General features: G+C 45.0%; 1 protein-coding gene across 11 annotated transcripts in view; it reads left to right on the forward strand.

The window, feature by feature from the left end:
• LOC124424988 (protein outspread) overlaps positions 1–15,884 on the forward strand; it is a 63,538-nt gene that overhangs the window by 33,832 nt on the left and 13,822 nt on the right. The gene's annotated exons all lie outside the window — the stretch shown is intronic.

The following is a 15,884-nucleotide window of genomic DNA, read 5'->3' on the forward strand; positions in this document are numbered from 1 at the left end:
TAAAATACTTAACCCCGCTACGTTGCTTTTTCTCGTAGAAAATGTTAAACGGTATTTTGTTCGTTCCCCCGGCGCCTTCTATTAAAGAATCATTTTCATGGAATTCCCTTCCTCCTTTCGTACTCGGTATAGAAAGAGAGAAAGAAAGCGAGATGGATGAAGCCGACGGTCACGTATTATCATTGAAGTATCATGAACTGTCAGACTTCTAACTTTATAGCTAGGCAGTGAATCAAAAGCTGCCCCGCCAAGTGGCTTCCTCGGAACGTAGAAGCGTCAAAGGTCGAAGTCAATTGTGCTCGACTGACAGGCCGGTTCGCGCTTCCCGGACTCCCCACGATCTCTCTTCGTAATATCTCTCTACCTTGGTCGAGAGGACCTTCGACGACGACGACGAAGACGACGACGACGACGAGGAGGAGGAAGAGGAAGAGGAAGAGGAAGAGGAAGAGGAGGATAGCGGTTCGTCCATGCGCGATAACGTTTCCTCTTCCTGATGTCAATGCTCACTTGAAAACGCATTGTCAACGGTACCGATTTAACGTCGCGTACAATATGTCCTCGAAAAAATTCTTCCTATTTCTCGGCAAAGCTCCTTAATTCAATGTAGATCTTTTCATTGAACCGGTTGGAGGTCGATTCTATAATCCAAACTCTACGAAGAAGCCCTATCGTTTCTAAAACCGACACGAACCGTCTCTAATCTCTTTCAAGTCCGTTCGATTTATTAAGAAGATAAGTACGACTGCGTATGGATAATGAGACACGCCATTCCCCCCCCCCCCTTATTATCCTTCTAAGATGACATAGGGAGATCCGCGCAGCCACCATAAGTACAATCTTTCTTTCGGTTATCTCTATCGCGCGCGCGATATTTCTGATATTCCTTAAAGTTCGTGATACGAAAAGGTGCGTATCTTTTGTATTCGTCGACCTTGGCTCGTCCCCTTACTAGTAGTAGGTCCTTGGAGGCGTGGTAAGCTCGAAATCGTCATCTCGCGCGAGGTTGCACGAAAGTCGCAAAAAGGAAATGGACGATCTTGTTCGCGTGGTGCGAAAGAGGTTCACCTCGAGACACCTTTTCTCACAGTCGTCTCTCTCTCTCTCTCACACACACGCACGTACGTTCGCTCGCGTGCACGCACATCTTTGGTTGGCACCTTGTGCTCATTCCGAGATGAAATCTGTTGAGATCCTTGATTTCCTGGGCGTTCGAGTTCTTGTAACACGTCCAATCTTTCTATCTCATCTTTGAATCCAATTGATCGTCGACTCTCGCAATTACCTTCCTCTCGTATCGTACTTAGCTTGCAATAAAACGTGTCACAATCGGTCGTCCGTCTCGTGTTAAGAGAAAACTGCGGAACGAGGAATGGCCTTGTCGCGTCGCTTTCCTGGAAGAACAAAGACGACCGGCGTTTCGTCGGTCTTTGGTGACAGTGCGCGATAAGACGTCGCCGCTGCTTGTACCTCAAAGTGACTCCGAGATAACAGAAAGTTCTACCGTTAGCGAAGATATGTGGATGCCTCCATTACTCAGCTCTGTTCAACCTGCTCGCTTGCAATCAGTCTCTCGAAGGAGATCTTTTCGAAGGAGACTTCGAAGGAGCGCTTTAAACTAGACTAAACGGGGTACGGGCTGTTGGTTACGTTTAATGGTACCTCTCTTGCATCTCTCTATCTCTTTTACTTCCTCGGATCATTCGTCCTTTTCGCATAGTCGTCGTCGTCGTCGTCGTAGTTAACAGTTAGTCGGAACACGGAAGCTGCACCTTTACGATTTAATGGAACGCGATGAAGGAGGCACACCGTGGACTCGTTGAAATTGAGCTTCGAGACGACTGCCGGCACGAAACAGTTTTGAGCTATAACGACCGGTTTAATGACCGGCTTAGATTCATTGTATCGGACCACGCTTCGGTGCTTAGACTTCGAGAAAGGTACTTACTTTAGAAGTAAGTATGCGAGAGCTCTGATCAACGACTCTGTTTACTTACGTGCAACGCCCGTGTCCAGTTAGCTTTAGCTCGATCTCTCGCCACCATAGCAGCCGCGCTAGCAGCGCTGCTAGTAGCGGAATGTTCGCTGTTCCTTCGGTATTCTTACGACGATTCGACGCTTTAAGAAAGGCAGCGCTATTCAAAGGAGAGACCTTACAACGAAATCTTTTTAGGTACGTTCCATCTCGAAATTCTTTAGGCATTTTTCCTCGACGCATTCCGTTGAGAAAAAGAGGGAGAGAGTAAGAGAGAGAGAGAGAGAGAGGGAGAGACTTATCGACGCCAATGACGAAAAGAAGCGGTGACTTGGAACCGATAGGCACATCCCCGGAGAGAGCAGGGCAGAAACTCATTTCAAAAATTCCTCAGGGAGAAGTATGTAATTATCTGGGAATAATGGACATCCTAGGCGGTCTGGGTAATTTTCGTCCACTGAAATCTATCTAAAGGGAACCAGTTGAAACACGACGGCGAATTAATTGTCTTCCTATGCGCTATACGACGTCGTCGTCGTCGTCGCCGCCACGTTTCACAAATAATCGTTTCTGCTTTTTAACGCGTTCCTTTTAATTACGTTATCAATGATTAATAATAAGAAAAAAGTATTTAATTTTACCAAGTATGTTTCGATCCTTTTAATAACAATACAAACGCGCTCGTTAGAAACGATAATACGGATTGATAAAACGTGTAGTAGTAATTTGTAGTATTTTAATCCCGTGTAAGTCACACTTGGATAATTTATTACCGGCGTAAACGAGACGGCGTGACGACACATGAATTATGAGTCGCTCCTTCCTCGTGTCTCATGGAGGGACCCTCGAGTCACAACTTTGAACGGAATTTAACAAAAAGAATCAAAGCTGAACATTTTCGAAGATATTCTTTTCGATAAGACGACGTGGAATTTTGATTTTCTAATTGGATCTCTTTTTACTTTAATTAAAATCGAAAACGACGCTGTTTTCGCAGTATCTCGCGGTGTGTGTGTGTGTGTGTGTGTGTATATCCTTCGCAGGGAATCGCGCTTGAAATATAACGAGGCGTGTCTTCTGTCGAATTTTCTACTCGACTCGTCGACCCACCGCCAGAACTGGTCGACCTCTATCCACTCTGTGTTTTTGTTTATCATTTTCCTCCAGACATCCTGTTGTCGTATTGTTCCCCTCGTTCATTTGTGGCTCGATCCGAGAACGAAGAAGAAGGAAGGTTGGGATCTGAGGATCGGTCGTTCTCAGGACGAGGCGTTATACAGACGCAATTATCAATAATAATAGTTCCAAGGAAGGTCGTTCCTTGGCAACGACATTCGCTTCGTCCTCTTCTTTTACTTCGTTCTCTTCATCGCTGTCCAAATTGACAAGCACTTACCGTGCGAGATAATAGAGAGCAACTTTGTCTCTTTCTTTTCATCTACGATATAGAAATCACGCGAGTATTATTTTTTTCCTTTTTTTTTTTTTTGCCGATAAAAGTAGATTGAGATAAATACGATTATCCCACTACCACCTATTAATTATAATCGTCGTAGATTAATAAGACCTCTTTAAATGTAATTTCAAGGTAAAATGTTTGACCGAGAGAAAGATGAAGAATATTTATTAAGACGTATACCTTACCTACTCCGTTGTAAATGACAAGAGAGCCTCGTCTATTCGGGGAGATATTTCATGGCACATACCACGAGGAGTCACCTCATAGGAAGTTCTCCTTTCTCGTTAGAGCGTAGTATCAAAACATCGACTTGTAATACTGGGTACTATTCCTTATTCGAAGCGATTACCCGTTTGGGCGCAGTCTTGTACGGAGATATCGTATCGTTTGTCTCTAACTATTTGCCGCTTCCGTCATTCCTCGATACCGGTTCATGCCTATCGTCGTCGTCGTCGTCGTCGTCGACGTTGTTTGCCGAACGAACGTTCGCCAAGTCGAGTGGATTCCTATCAGTGACATGCAAATTGATCTCTTGTCTCGACCTTTCCAACGATGCCAGACGTATGTATCTCCGATAGCGCATTGCTATCTTTGCCTTTGCCACAGGTATATCCTTTCATACTTGCCATTGGAGAAGCTCCCCTCTAACGTAAATACTATTCTTGGTATCTTCTTTCTCGCGTTGATTTAACAAAGTAACGCGTATATCTCTTCTGGTAGGATTCGTAAAAGTTGTCAAGGACGAGAGGTGCGTTCAAGGGCGATAAGAAACGAAGGATTTTCGCCCGTGGCGCGTCGTCTTCCTTTCCAAAAGCAGCCCGTAATTTCTCGCCTTTATTTGATCGCTGTGGACCAGCTCTTCTCTTTCTCTCTCTTTCTCTCTCTCGCTCGCTCACTCGCTCTCTGCTACACGACCAGATGCTACACGAAATCTTGGAGGAGAAGCTGGGTGAAAGGGTGCCTCGCCGTGGGCTCCAAACGGGTTCTAAATTACGCCATGCGAAGGCATTTGAATGCGAAACACGCGAGGATGCGAAAGGAACCGCCTCGACCTAGCCAGAGCAGACGACTTTTCTTTTCATCCTTTTAACGCACTTTGTCCTTGTTACGTTCTCTCGAAAGAAATGAAAAACCATTAAGATCATTGTGGGATTTTTGGAAAAGAGCAAGCAAGCAAAATTGACAGCTTCTTCCGCCGTTCGTCTTCGTCTCGCTCGTTGACGCAGCGAATCCCGGATAAGTAGTTCGAGTTAAGTGGCTTGTCAAGTCGTGAATCGTCGGCGTATCGGCATCGATAAACGCCGTGACGGTTACTGGAGAAACGCTTGGAAGCGTGGCTATTAAAAGGGTTCAGGGATTTGCATACGTCGAGGATGGAATGCGCGTGGAAAATATTTGAAAAATCACGTTCGTCGTCGCTAACACGCCCTCGCTAACTCGTCGACCGATGATCGATGAGTCCTGAGTTTTTAACGAACTATTTAACATTTTTATCGATCGTCCTCGTGCTCGAAAAATATTCTCCTTGGAAATCTCGTTCCTTTCCTTTTTGGATTTTCTACGTGATATACGGGATTCGAACAATTAGGGAGATTCTTTGGCCAGTGCAGAGCGAGAAAAGTGTCGGGAACGATAGATCTCGCGTAATTGGCTTTCCCGTTCGACCTTTCAATTAACGCCAATCGATAGTCGCCCTTACCTCATACATGTACATAAACCTATGTATACAACGGATCGGCTATAGACGTACATACATTAAAGGCACGGGGGGAGGGGAGTCAGTCCGTGGTGCAATCTAATTCGAGGATCGATCGAGAACGACCTGGCCGGTAAGACCTGATTAACACAGGTCTTACCTCCGATCAACGCCCGGTGCCGGACAACGAGTGTAGCGGACTTCTAATCTAATTAGATGCAATTAGAGGAGCGAGCAACGGCACCAGCTGCTGTCCATGTCCACGATCGGCTTCTTCGTTCAAGCGGTCAGGCGGCGGCCCTCTTCCTCTCTTCGCTTTGCTTCTCTTTTCTTCGTTTCGCTTCGCTTCGATTCGATTCGATTCGATTCGACTCGATTCGATTTGATTCTACTCGATTCGATTCGATTCGATTCGATTCGATTCGATCCGATCCGATTCGATTCGATTCGATTCGACGAGTTACGAGCTTTTCTAGCCGTCCTTAGTTTCTTACCAGATTAAAAGAAACTCCTGTTTATTCTCTCGGATGGTAGGATATCTGTCGGATCGGAAACGAACCGAACGTGCATTTACGAGCATATATTCGCTACTATAAACATATCGATATAATTTCGTGTCGTTAAGCGAAAGCTAAGAAAAATATAGATAAAAAGCTCTTGCCCTCGGAACACTCCTGGCATATTATTTCCATAGGTTAGCTCGCTTAGCATCGAATAGCACGAGTCGGTAACGAGTCGGTTACGGTGTTCCTGCTTACATGGTGTCCTTTACAATCACCACACGATGATGCTTGCACCATGCTCCAGCGGCTTCGCGCGCATTCGCTCGGCAATGTCTGTCGGACTTCATTAAGAGGGTCATATACCACTCTCCTCCAAGAATAAGAAGAATAAGAAGACGAAGCGGTGGAGGAGGAGAAGAGCCGAGGAGAGAGAAGAGCCGAGGAAGAAGGTCGAAAAAGCGAGGCCGCGATCGGTTGCGATCATCGCAAATTTTGCTTATTATAAACGTCTGAATGACGACGACCCTTGGGGTCGAACAAATTTTGTGTAGTAATCGAGGAAAAATCTTAAACGGTGGATGATAACTTTATTTCCAGCGTATCCGCGTCCACGTGGAAAGAGAAAGAAAGGGAGAAGGAGAGATAAGCTCGGCGTGTGGAATGCTCAACGACGGCTGTCATTAATCATAGGAAAATGAGCGGACTTATCTGCACCGTAAAATCTACGAATAAATCTCGGTATCGAGGAGAGTCTTAAATATCCGTTCATTTTCTCGTGATTAATCGACCGTCAAGATGATTCCAAGCGAACTCCTTCCGTCCTTCCATCTCGAATAAACTTATTAATCCTTCTTTTACGAAAGAGCAATCGCGAATCGAATTAAGGAACGAACGAGTGCAAATCGGAAAGATAGAAATGTTCGGTTCGTTGACCCCCTTTGAGATATCGTCCCGCCAATACTCGGTGGTTCCTGTTTTCGTGAATCGCTCGCATTCTTCGATCTTTTTCTCTTGGGGAAACGTCCTTTCGGACGAGTTACAGGACCTCCTGGACGCGATGGCCAAAGGTAGCCGATGTTGCCTTCTCCTTTGAAGTATTTACGGTCTCATCGAGACAATGAGCCTCTCTCTTCTTTTTTTCTTTTCCTTTTTTCTTTTTTCTTTTATCTCCAGGCGTTGTGCACCGTGAATCTCACTTTTCTCTTCGGCCCCGATACACCTTGTCTTTTGAGGGGGGGGGAGAGAGAGAGAGAGAGAGAGAGAGAGAGAAAGAGATTTCGCCTTCGTCTCCCTTCTTCCGGTTACCATTTACAGAAAATATCCGTCCAGCGTATTAACCCGACCAAAGAGGTTGGGAGGTCCGCTTTCACCCAATATATCTTATATACCTGCTACTTACATCGAATCTATATCGTAGAATTAGTGTTAAATATTTTCTTTTTGATCGCAAATATAATGCGACGTTGATTTATAGTTTTAAACGTTTAACGAGACGTCTTAAAAATCTATTTGAAAAAATGACAGCAGTTTTGACTTACAAATATATCGTCGAGAACATGAAGATAGAAGGAGAGAGACTCTTCGGGACTTGTCGCTCGATCACGAAGTCGTATTTCGTAATCTACCGCGCCGTAAGGTTACATAAATCTCTGTTTATGCCAATGTTCGCGTATCGGATCGCTAACTCGTTCGGCAGATAAATCGTGCCGGATTATACGTACACGCTCCCTCTTCTCGCGGGAACGTTTTACGAGGTAAGATCGCACCGGGGCCTCCTTTGCGAGACGATCTCTCGCACGCGCTCGATTATTATTATTATTCTTACTATTATTATTATTATTATTATTATTATTATTATTATTATTATTATTATTATTATTATTATTATTATTATTATTGTTGTTGTTGTTGTTGTTGTTGTTGTTGTTGTTGTTGTTGTTGTTGTTGTTGTTGTTGCTGTTGTTGTTGTTGCTGTTGTTGTTGTTGTTATTTTACGAGGGTCTGTAATGAAAGCCCCCTCTACCGATGTTCATTCTTCGAAAAGTATACTCGGAACGGATCGAGTTTTCACGTTATTTCCACTCATCGTTCGATTCAACGAGGACTTTAAAAGGAGTTCCTCTCGATCGTTCGAATAAGACGAACTCGCTTTGATGCATTTCTTCCAAAAGCGAGGGGAGTGATTCTCGTCGTTGTCGTTGGTGTTGAGCACGGACAAGATGAGGGAGGAGGAGGAAATCTTTTTATTATATCGTTCTACTTCCTACGAAGAACCTGGAAGTAACGTACGTAACCGTGGAATTGAAACGACCCGATGTAAGAAGCAGAAGAAGAAGCATTCAAGAGAAACAGAAGAAGAGAAGAGAGAAGAGAAGAAGAAGAAGAAGAAGCAGAAGGCTATTATACGGTGTACCGACCATTCAACCGACCAAGCCCATTACCATTTATCCTGGCAGCCGCGTGCCAGAATCGGAATTTGTACTTTTGCGGGGAACGAGCCGAGCGAATTTATAATAACAAGGAACTCCTTGTTCGAGAGCCTTGTAATCGACATCCTAGATTGCAGAGTATGCCAATCGTCGGACGATTTGACGGATAGAGAAAAGACTAAAACGCTTGAAAAGAAACGAAGGGAAAAAGGACACGCAGACCGATAATCGCTGAGGCGTAAGCTCGATTATTGGTTTTCGAGCCGCAAAATACGATCGTTTGGCGTATTGCTAACGATCAGGAAAAACGGAAGAGAAACGAGAGGAAGAACCTATCCTTTCTTTTTCTTTTTTTCTTCTTTTTTTGTCGTATCTAGTAATTGGAATCGCGGTAGCCAAAGTACCTCGAACGCCACGGAAATTTTCACCGATGAGTTTTCTCTCTCCCTCTCTTTTACAAACAACGTAATATCGCGCGACTGAATTACGCAGATTCCGATCGAATGATCAATTTCATCGAGATCGAAGCCGTTCGCATTCTTAATGATCGTTCGATGACTGCAGATAATTGCCATTGTCGAGATCGCGATCGTTAATGGCACATTTGGAATTAATTATTGCGAAACGAGCTGGTAACGATCAAGGATGTTTCCGCGAATGAAACGTCCTCGAGCTTCTTCCAATTGTATTACGACCAAGACGCGTTCCTCTTGGATCGATGATATCATCGAACGCAGCGAGAAAGAATAAAAAGGTACTATCGTGAAAAATATGATTACGATAACGTTATTACTCTGATTCGTCCTGAGAATACAACGAAATAATTGCGATCGATCGTTCGACTTGAAAAAATCAGAGAGAGAGAGAGAGAGAAATGATGGATGAGGGGGGTGGGAAGGGAGACGAGAGCTAAAAGAAAAAAAGATATACGAGGATGGGCAAAGAAAAGCAAAGGGTAGGATTTATTACGAGGATCGTATGTCCCGCAAGAGCAGCCGTGAAAGTGCACTCTTCCCCTCCCCTTTCCTCCTCCATATCTCTTCCTCCTCCCGCGCGAAGGCGGAGCACTTTGAGCGAGCGCTCGTGTTGCCCGACGATCGACGTCCTCGCATTCGATTAGTCGGTAACAGTACGTACGCGAGCATGAATTATTAACGGCTAATCGTGTGTACGAGCGGAAAATTACGGCGGTCGGCGTGTTTTGATGTAGGTAAAAGGGCGGCAAGGGTGGTACCTTCTCTTCGAGTCGAAGGGAACGAGGTGTCTCTCGATCTCTCCTCTTCTTTCCCCGATTCTTCTTCATGTTTTCTTTACGCAGACGTCCTTCTACTACGAGAGGAAATTAATTTCATTTAGTCTTCTGCGTTAATTAACGCGTTCGTTCGAGCCTTATTATAATATTATTACGATCTGCCGTAAATCGAACAAGAAACTTTGTATCGATTCGACGATGTTACCTCGGGATATTTCAGCTAGTATTTTTCTCGAAGCGGCAAAATTACCTTTCTAAAGCGGTAAAACGGCGTTCTTATTAGATATGAATTATGGTTATCAGAAATGTTTAACGTAGTAGATATAAATGTCTAGAGCGATTAACTTTTTTCTAAGCCACAGTTATCCTCTTAGCCGTTTGGAGAAGCGCAAAAGTCGACGAGAAGAACAACTAGCGAATCTTTCTCGTAAGGATTTTCGGCACGTCGAGTTGCGGTCTTTTGCAATTCGATCGTATCCGAGAAGAGAGAGAATGAAGTGATGAGGTGGGGGGGGGATACCTTTGATCGTAGTAAAAAAAGGCACGTAAGCTAGAAGATATTCTGCTCTCGTATCGTTTGATCGACTTGCGGTCCCGCCCTACTTCCTCCTCTTTCGAATGAACCCGATGTCTCGCAAGTATCGCTTTCAGATTGCCCTTGATCTTGGAGAGCGTGCGAACGCTTCTAAAGATTTTTTTCTTTTTTTTCTTTCCTCGACTAAAGTATATGCAAAATATATGGAAATTTTTCCACGCGTATTCTTACGACCGATCCGTAGTAGGTTCTCGTACGAAAGAAATTTTTCGTATAGCCTTAGGCAATAGGAAATATGTAAAAAGGAGAAGAAAAAGAGGCAAAGACGCGAAACAATCAAAGTAGAGCGGTTCGCGGCCGTAAACATCCGACCGATTTCGCGCGTGCGTCGTCGTAAAGTCTCGGCGGATACGAGGCAGAAAGATAAGAGACCGTCCGTCGAGTTGTTTCCTCTTCGAAGACTTAAGAACCAAGGAGAGGAAGAGGAGGGTGTTATCCGGTGTAATATGCCGCGCCGTCCTCATCATCGGTTGCGGGCTAAGCTCGTTGCATCTTGCGGTGGAAACAAGAAACTCTCCCTCCCTTCCTCCCCGTTCTTGTTCTCGGTAATCGGGCGCATATCGTTGGAAAACGCTTAGGACCAGCCCATATTCTGAACCAAAAGAGAATCTTACCGGGCTTATCTTCTCGGAACAAATATTACCTCTTTCTTTTCTCTCCTTTATAGCGAATTGAATATTAGAGTTTCGTCGGACGGGAAATCGATCGGGGATTCGAAAGCAACGAGTTCGAATATCCGGCCAAAGAGTTTAAAGAACCATTCACCCTCCTTTACTACCCTCGTTGGATTAACGTTACCTTTATCGCCGTTCAACGCATATAAATGCAAATTCACCGAACGAGTAATTTGATTATTTCGATTCGCCGATCGATCGAGATATCTACGTTTTAATCCGGCGATCGATTAAGCGACGTTAGGGGCGGAGGAGGAGGTTCGAGAAACGAGCTTTCCTTCCTGTCGTTCGAACGTTCTCTCTCGATAGGTTTCGATTTTCAGAAAGCCAATTCTGCGCTCGATCTGTGAATGGTCGTGCAAACGAGATATTGAGTGGCGGACAGTAAAATATCACGATGCTTCCGATGTACCAATTAGCGTATATTGAAGCGCTTCGTAAAAAGCCACGGTCGATATCTCGGGATTTCAAAAGAAAAGGACGAAAGATGTGGAGAAAAAAGATGGTTGGTAGGAGAAAGGGAGAAGGAAATAGGCTTCGTGCGAACGTACTTACTGAACGTATACGCCAAAGTATTACGAAACTCGAACCACTGGTCTTTCCTTTGATTCTCGTCATTTGGAATTAAAGAAAACAGGATTCCTAACGACGCCATAGAGAGAGGAGGAATTGCCCGTTCCTTCGTATATTTTCTGCTCGTTCTGCGCGCACGGGCGCACTCGCGTAATACGAGCGTGGCAAAAAAAGGCACACGAAGAATGCGTTTTATGCCTTGTCCAAAGATAACGTAGAATGATTCGACTTTGTTCGTCGTACGAGGGCCAAGAGAGAGAGAGAGAGAGGAAAGGTCTTGTAAACTCGAAGCTTGCCATCAGCACCGGTCCATTACGTCCCTCTATGGAATTTGGTTGGGTCGGTCGTCCGGAGGGAAGATATCCCTCGAGTTAGAAAATTACGGACATCCTATCCCAAGGGCCTCGCTCTCTCTCTCTCTCTCTCTCTCTCTCTCTCTCTCTCTCTCTCGTTACAGTCTTCTGCTCGACTTTGCTTCTTCGTTCTCCGCGCGGTCGAACGAAATAAAAGTCCTTTGCTCGATTCTTCGCGGAGCTTCGAAACTACGAGCTGCATCTCTCCTTCCTTCCTTTCTTACTTCTACCGACCGGATAAGTAAGGGTAACTACGTCTCAATAGCTTCCATCGTGGTAGACCAAGAAGCAGAAGCCCTAATATGGAACTTCTCTCAACAAGCACCCCGAGCTAAGAGCTTGCTTGGTTCTCCTTCGTCGAGTCGATTGAAAAAAAAAAAAAAAAAAAAAAAGAGCAAGAAGAGAGGGAAAACTGTAAAGCGTTATTACCGCTAGTTTCTTGTCCAGAAGCAGCGGTGGTAACCGATGGAACCAACTGCAACACAGTTCGTGTTACCGAGCTACTTATCTTTAAACTCGTGACCAAACTGGCCTTTTACCTTTTCCTTTACTCGCTCCTCATCGTCTTCCAAAGAGGTTCCTCCTCATCTTTGATCTCTTTTGGTTTTCGTCGAAACGAAAAGACGCGACTTTAAAGAAAGAATTAAAATAATACGGTTAAAGAGGGTTGATCGTTGAATGATGGCAGATGCGTGCGAGGAACCTTTCTCGAACTTTACCGTCATCGCCAATGGTAAGAGGGAAATGGTAAAGGAATTTATCGTCGGATCGAAGGTCGAGTCTATCGAAAAGGAGAGATCACGAAGTAAGGCCTCGGTTAACGACATGACGCAGTTACGACACCTTCGTAACGACGATCGTTATCTTTACGAGCGAAGAACGCGCCATACGATCGTAGATTCGCATAGAATTCGCCTTCTCCGCCTTCTCTGCGTTCTCCCGACGCGCAGGTGCCGCGCCGTACCGCACCGCAAATTCTGCGCGGTACTTTCGCCTCGCGAATTTTTCATAAGTTTCTTCCTCGATTTATTACTCTCTCTCCCTCTCTCTCTCGCGCGCGCGCGCGCGCGTTGCCGCACGCTATTCTCCTTGGAACGCGATCTCTCGGCTTATCCGTGGACGATCCATTACTTCTAAAGATGGGCGTCATTTTAATTAATGAAATAATACGAACAACGAATGTGAAATTTTATTTCTACGGTAAGACGGTGGTGGGCCTCCTTCTCGGTCGAAAGGAAACTAACGTAAGAAAACGTGTATGGGAAATAGAAAAGAGGATGAATATCTGACAAGAGAAAAGGGGGAGAGACTGTAAACGGAGGAGAGGAGGGCGTGACAACGACTGCTCTTAGCATAATAATATTTACTATTAGAAGAAACTAAGAGACTTGAATATTCTATGCGGTGGCCTCGCCCAGGCCTTGCACAACGACTTGCAGTCTCGCACCGGCTCTATAATTATGCACGGGGATGGGACGTGCGCGGACGCGTCTCTCTCTCTTCTCCTCCGTTAGCAGCTAGGATCGTCGCTGAGAAAGAATGCACGAGAAGTTTAGGATAGAAATTAATATGATTCTTTGGAATGACGTTGCACTTTTAATCGCGACGCGTTCTTTCAATTGAAATGACGCGTTTTGCGAATTTCTCGCGACACTTTTACAATGATTATCTCGAAAACAATGCGAAAGAAGGACATCGGTGATCGTCGTTGATTATCGCGACGTGGTGGAAGACGTTGCACGCTCGACTGATACAACTATGCCGAGTGAAAGTTAGTCGTAGAGAATTACGTCAATAGTCGGGCCGGTGAAAAAAAAAAAAAAAAAAAGCAAGAAAGAAAGAAAGAAAAAAAGTCACGCGTCTAGTAGGAACTTTGAAACGAATATTGTCCGTGCATCTGTGAGAAGAAATCGTGAGCTCGTGGTACATCACGCAATACGTGTTCGTATCCTCGACTAATGGCATTAAACACAAGGTACGTACCGTACGTACGTACGTACGTACGTTCTACGTATATATACGTACCGAACCTCGATATATTCCCGTTCTTGCGTAATCGCCGCTGTCTCGTTCTCCTAGTACTATTCGTCTCTCTTTTCTCTCTCTCTCTCTCGCGCGCGCGCGCGCACGCTAATCCTCTTTTTTTTTTTTTTTTTTTTTTTTTTTCTAAATACCGTTCGCGTTTTATTCGACGGCAAGTTCTCTCCGAACATCGATTCGCCGCCGTTCCTTTTATCCTCCCGATCTCGAGCGTGTCCTTTTGTTCGAGGCCGAGCACGCTCAGCGATCTATCGACGGCACGCTAATTAGTAATTACCGATCGAAACGATCGATGCGTTTACGTGTCGACGAACGTCGAGCGGTTTCTCCTGGAACCCGGAAAAGCCTTCCCATCTCGCGAGTCGAATTTACAACGGTCCTATTGTTTCCTCGTCGAAACGATTCACGGCTCCTTTTATTTTACGTAATTTGCCGTTCCCCTCCTTATGCCGCCCACATTGACGGCTCGTCGTCGATCACTCCTCGCGACGTATCGTTTGTATTTAACGACTCGATTCTCGTCTCGAGCTCGAAGGAGGTCTTTGTAATTTCCCGCGAGACGATTCGAATTCCAGCGCGCGTGCCGCCATAATACCTACATAAATACGCCTGCGTGTACTTTGACGAACGTAACGTACCTACTTAACTTTCTCTCGATCCGCTAACTTATCCTCCTTTATCGCGCGAATTATAATCCGCGAAATAGGGCAAGCGTCGATGTTCTTTGGAAACTTCCGTCATAGACCTTTTATATTTTTCATCCGCTCGAAATATCGTCGAACAATAACGCTCGTCGTCCTACACGTCACGGAACGCGCGCATTTTCAAAAGCGTGTGCTTCGGCGAATCTAATTTATCGCGAGTACAATATTCGCTCTCTCTCTCCCATTTTCTTTCACTCTTGGAAGAAAGAGCACGTAGTAGACGTTGGACAAGAAATTAAGGTTCGAGTTCGCGTGCTTTTGTGGGCGTAATTGCCGCGACATACGCGCGCAACCGCGTACCTAAGACTTTGATTATCAAGCACGAAGAAACAAAACGTGACCGTACATGTGCCGAGTTAACGGTAAACGTCTTGAGAATAGAATGCCGTACCTTATTAATCGTTTCGAGTTTGGATTAATGCCGTGGTGGGCTCCTCGCAGGTTTCGTTCCTAGCGAGGTGGGGCTTTCTTTCTAACGAGAGTTATCTCCCCCTCCCCCCCAACCCTCGTTTGCTTTAGTTTTTTAACAGAAGATAGCGCACGCTCGCGGCGTTCCAACTTTACGATTTGACGATTCTTATCTCGCCGTTGAAGGCGAACGGAAAACAATCGCCTCTCTCTCTCTCTCTCTTTCTGCCTGGGAAGCCTCAGGCCCTTTACGTAATTACGCTCCGTTTGCGGAAACGTCCCGCGTTATCGTAGATGTAATTAACTTTGATGTCGTTATGGCGCCAACTACGATACCGTGCGAACGATCCTCGAGGCAGTAACTAACTGGTTCTTAGCGAAATCATAGAATCTGGCGTTACTACGATGGATAAAGGAAAAAAAAGAAAAAAAAAAAAAGAAAAAAAAGAAAATGATTTTTCAAGAATCGTTAGAAAATTTGAAAAGGCAGGATAGCCTCTTAGATACTCGCGAGAGTTCTACGTTTAGAAACGACTTTACTGTTCTTTAGCTTCATCTTTATTCTCGGATGATCTTGGGTAGTACGCAAGAAAAAGTAGACAAGATCTCGTGGAACGAGAAAGTGCGTACGCGCGAGTGCCGATCGCATAATTGCATGAAATTGGCCGTGGTAAAATAATTGACTTACAACGTATTTGCTCACATTCTTTCGCGACAAAGAGAAAGATATAGGCGTACGCTTACCATCCGGAGAAAAAGATGCTCGGTGGGGAGATAGGGAATGGAAGAAAAGGAGGAGATAGAGAAAAGGGAAAGAGAAAATGAGGAGAGGACGAGAATGCTTTTCCAGCGCGAGGAACGCGGCATCCGGTGTATTCATACGTAGCCTAACCTACGGATCTGCCTCGGTTCTCTGTTTGCGAGCTCTCTCCCTGACATTGCCTTTAATTAGGCATCAAGATAGAACGCACGCGATCCATAATTCGATATACGCCACTTTCTGCCAGAGAGGGGAACAAACGCTTAACGAATAATTATTCATTTTGCGGCCGGACGAGGACACAGACTTCTCCGTAACGAATCCTTTCGGCCAATAATTAGCGACTCGATTTCCAAAGACGGAAAAGATCCTTTCAATTTCATTAGCGCGAGCATAAAACACGTTTATTATTTTGCATTAACGTTTTTTCGTCGAGCATTAATAAATAAACGCTCGTACGTTT

This window comes from Vespa crabro, chromosome 6 (assembly GCF_910589235.1).
Source record: "Vespa crabro chromosome 6, iyVesCrab1.2, whole genome shotgun sequence".
In the NCBI taxonomy this organism is placed as follows: domain Eukaryota; kingdom Metazoa; phylum Arthropoda; class Insecta; order Hymenoptera; family Vespidae; genus Vespa; species Vespa crabro.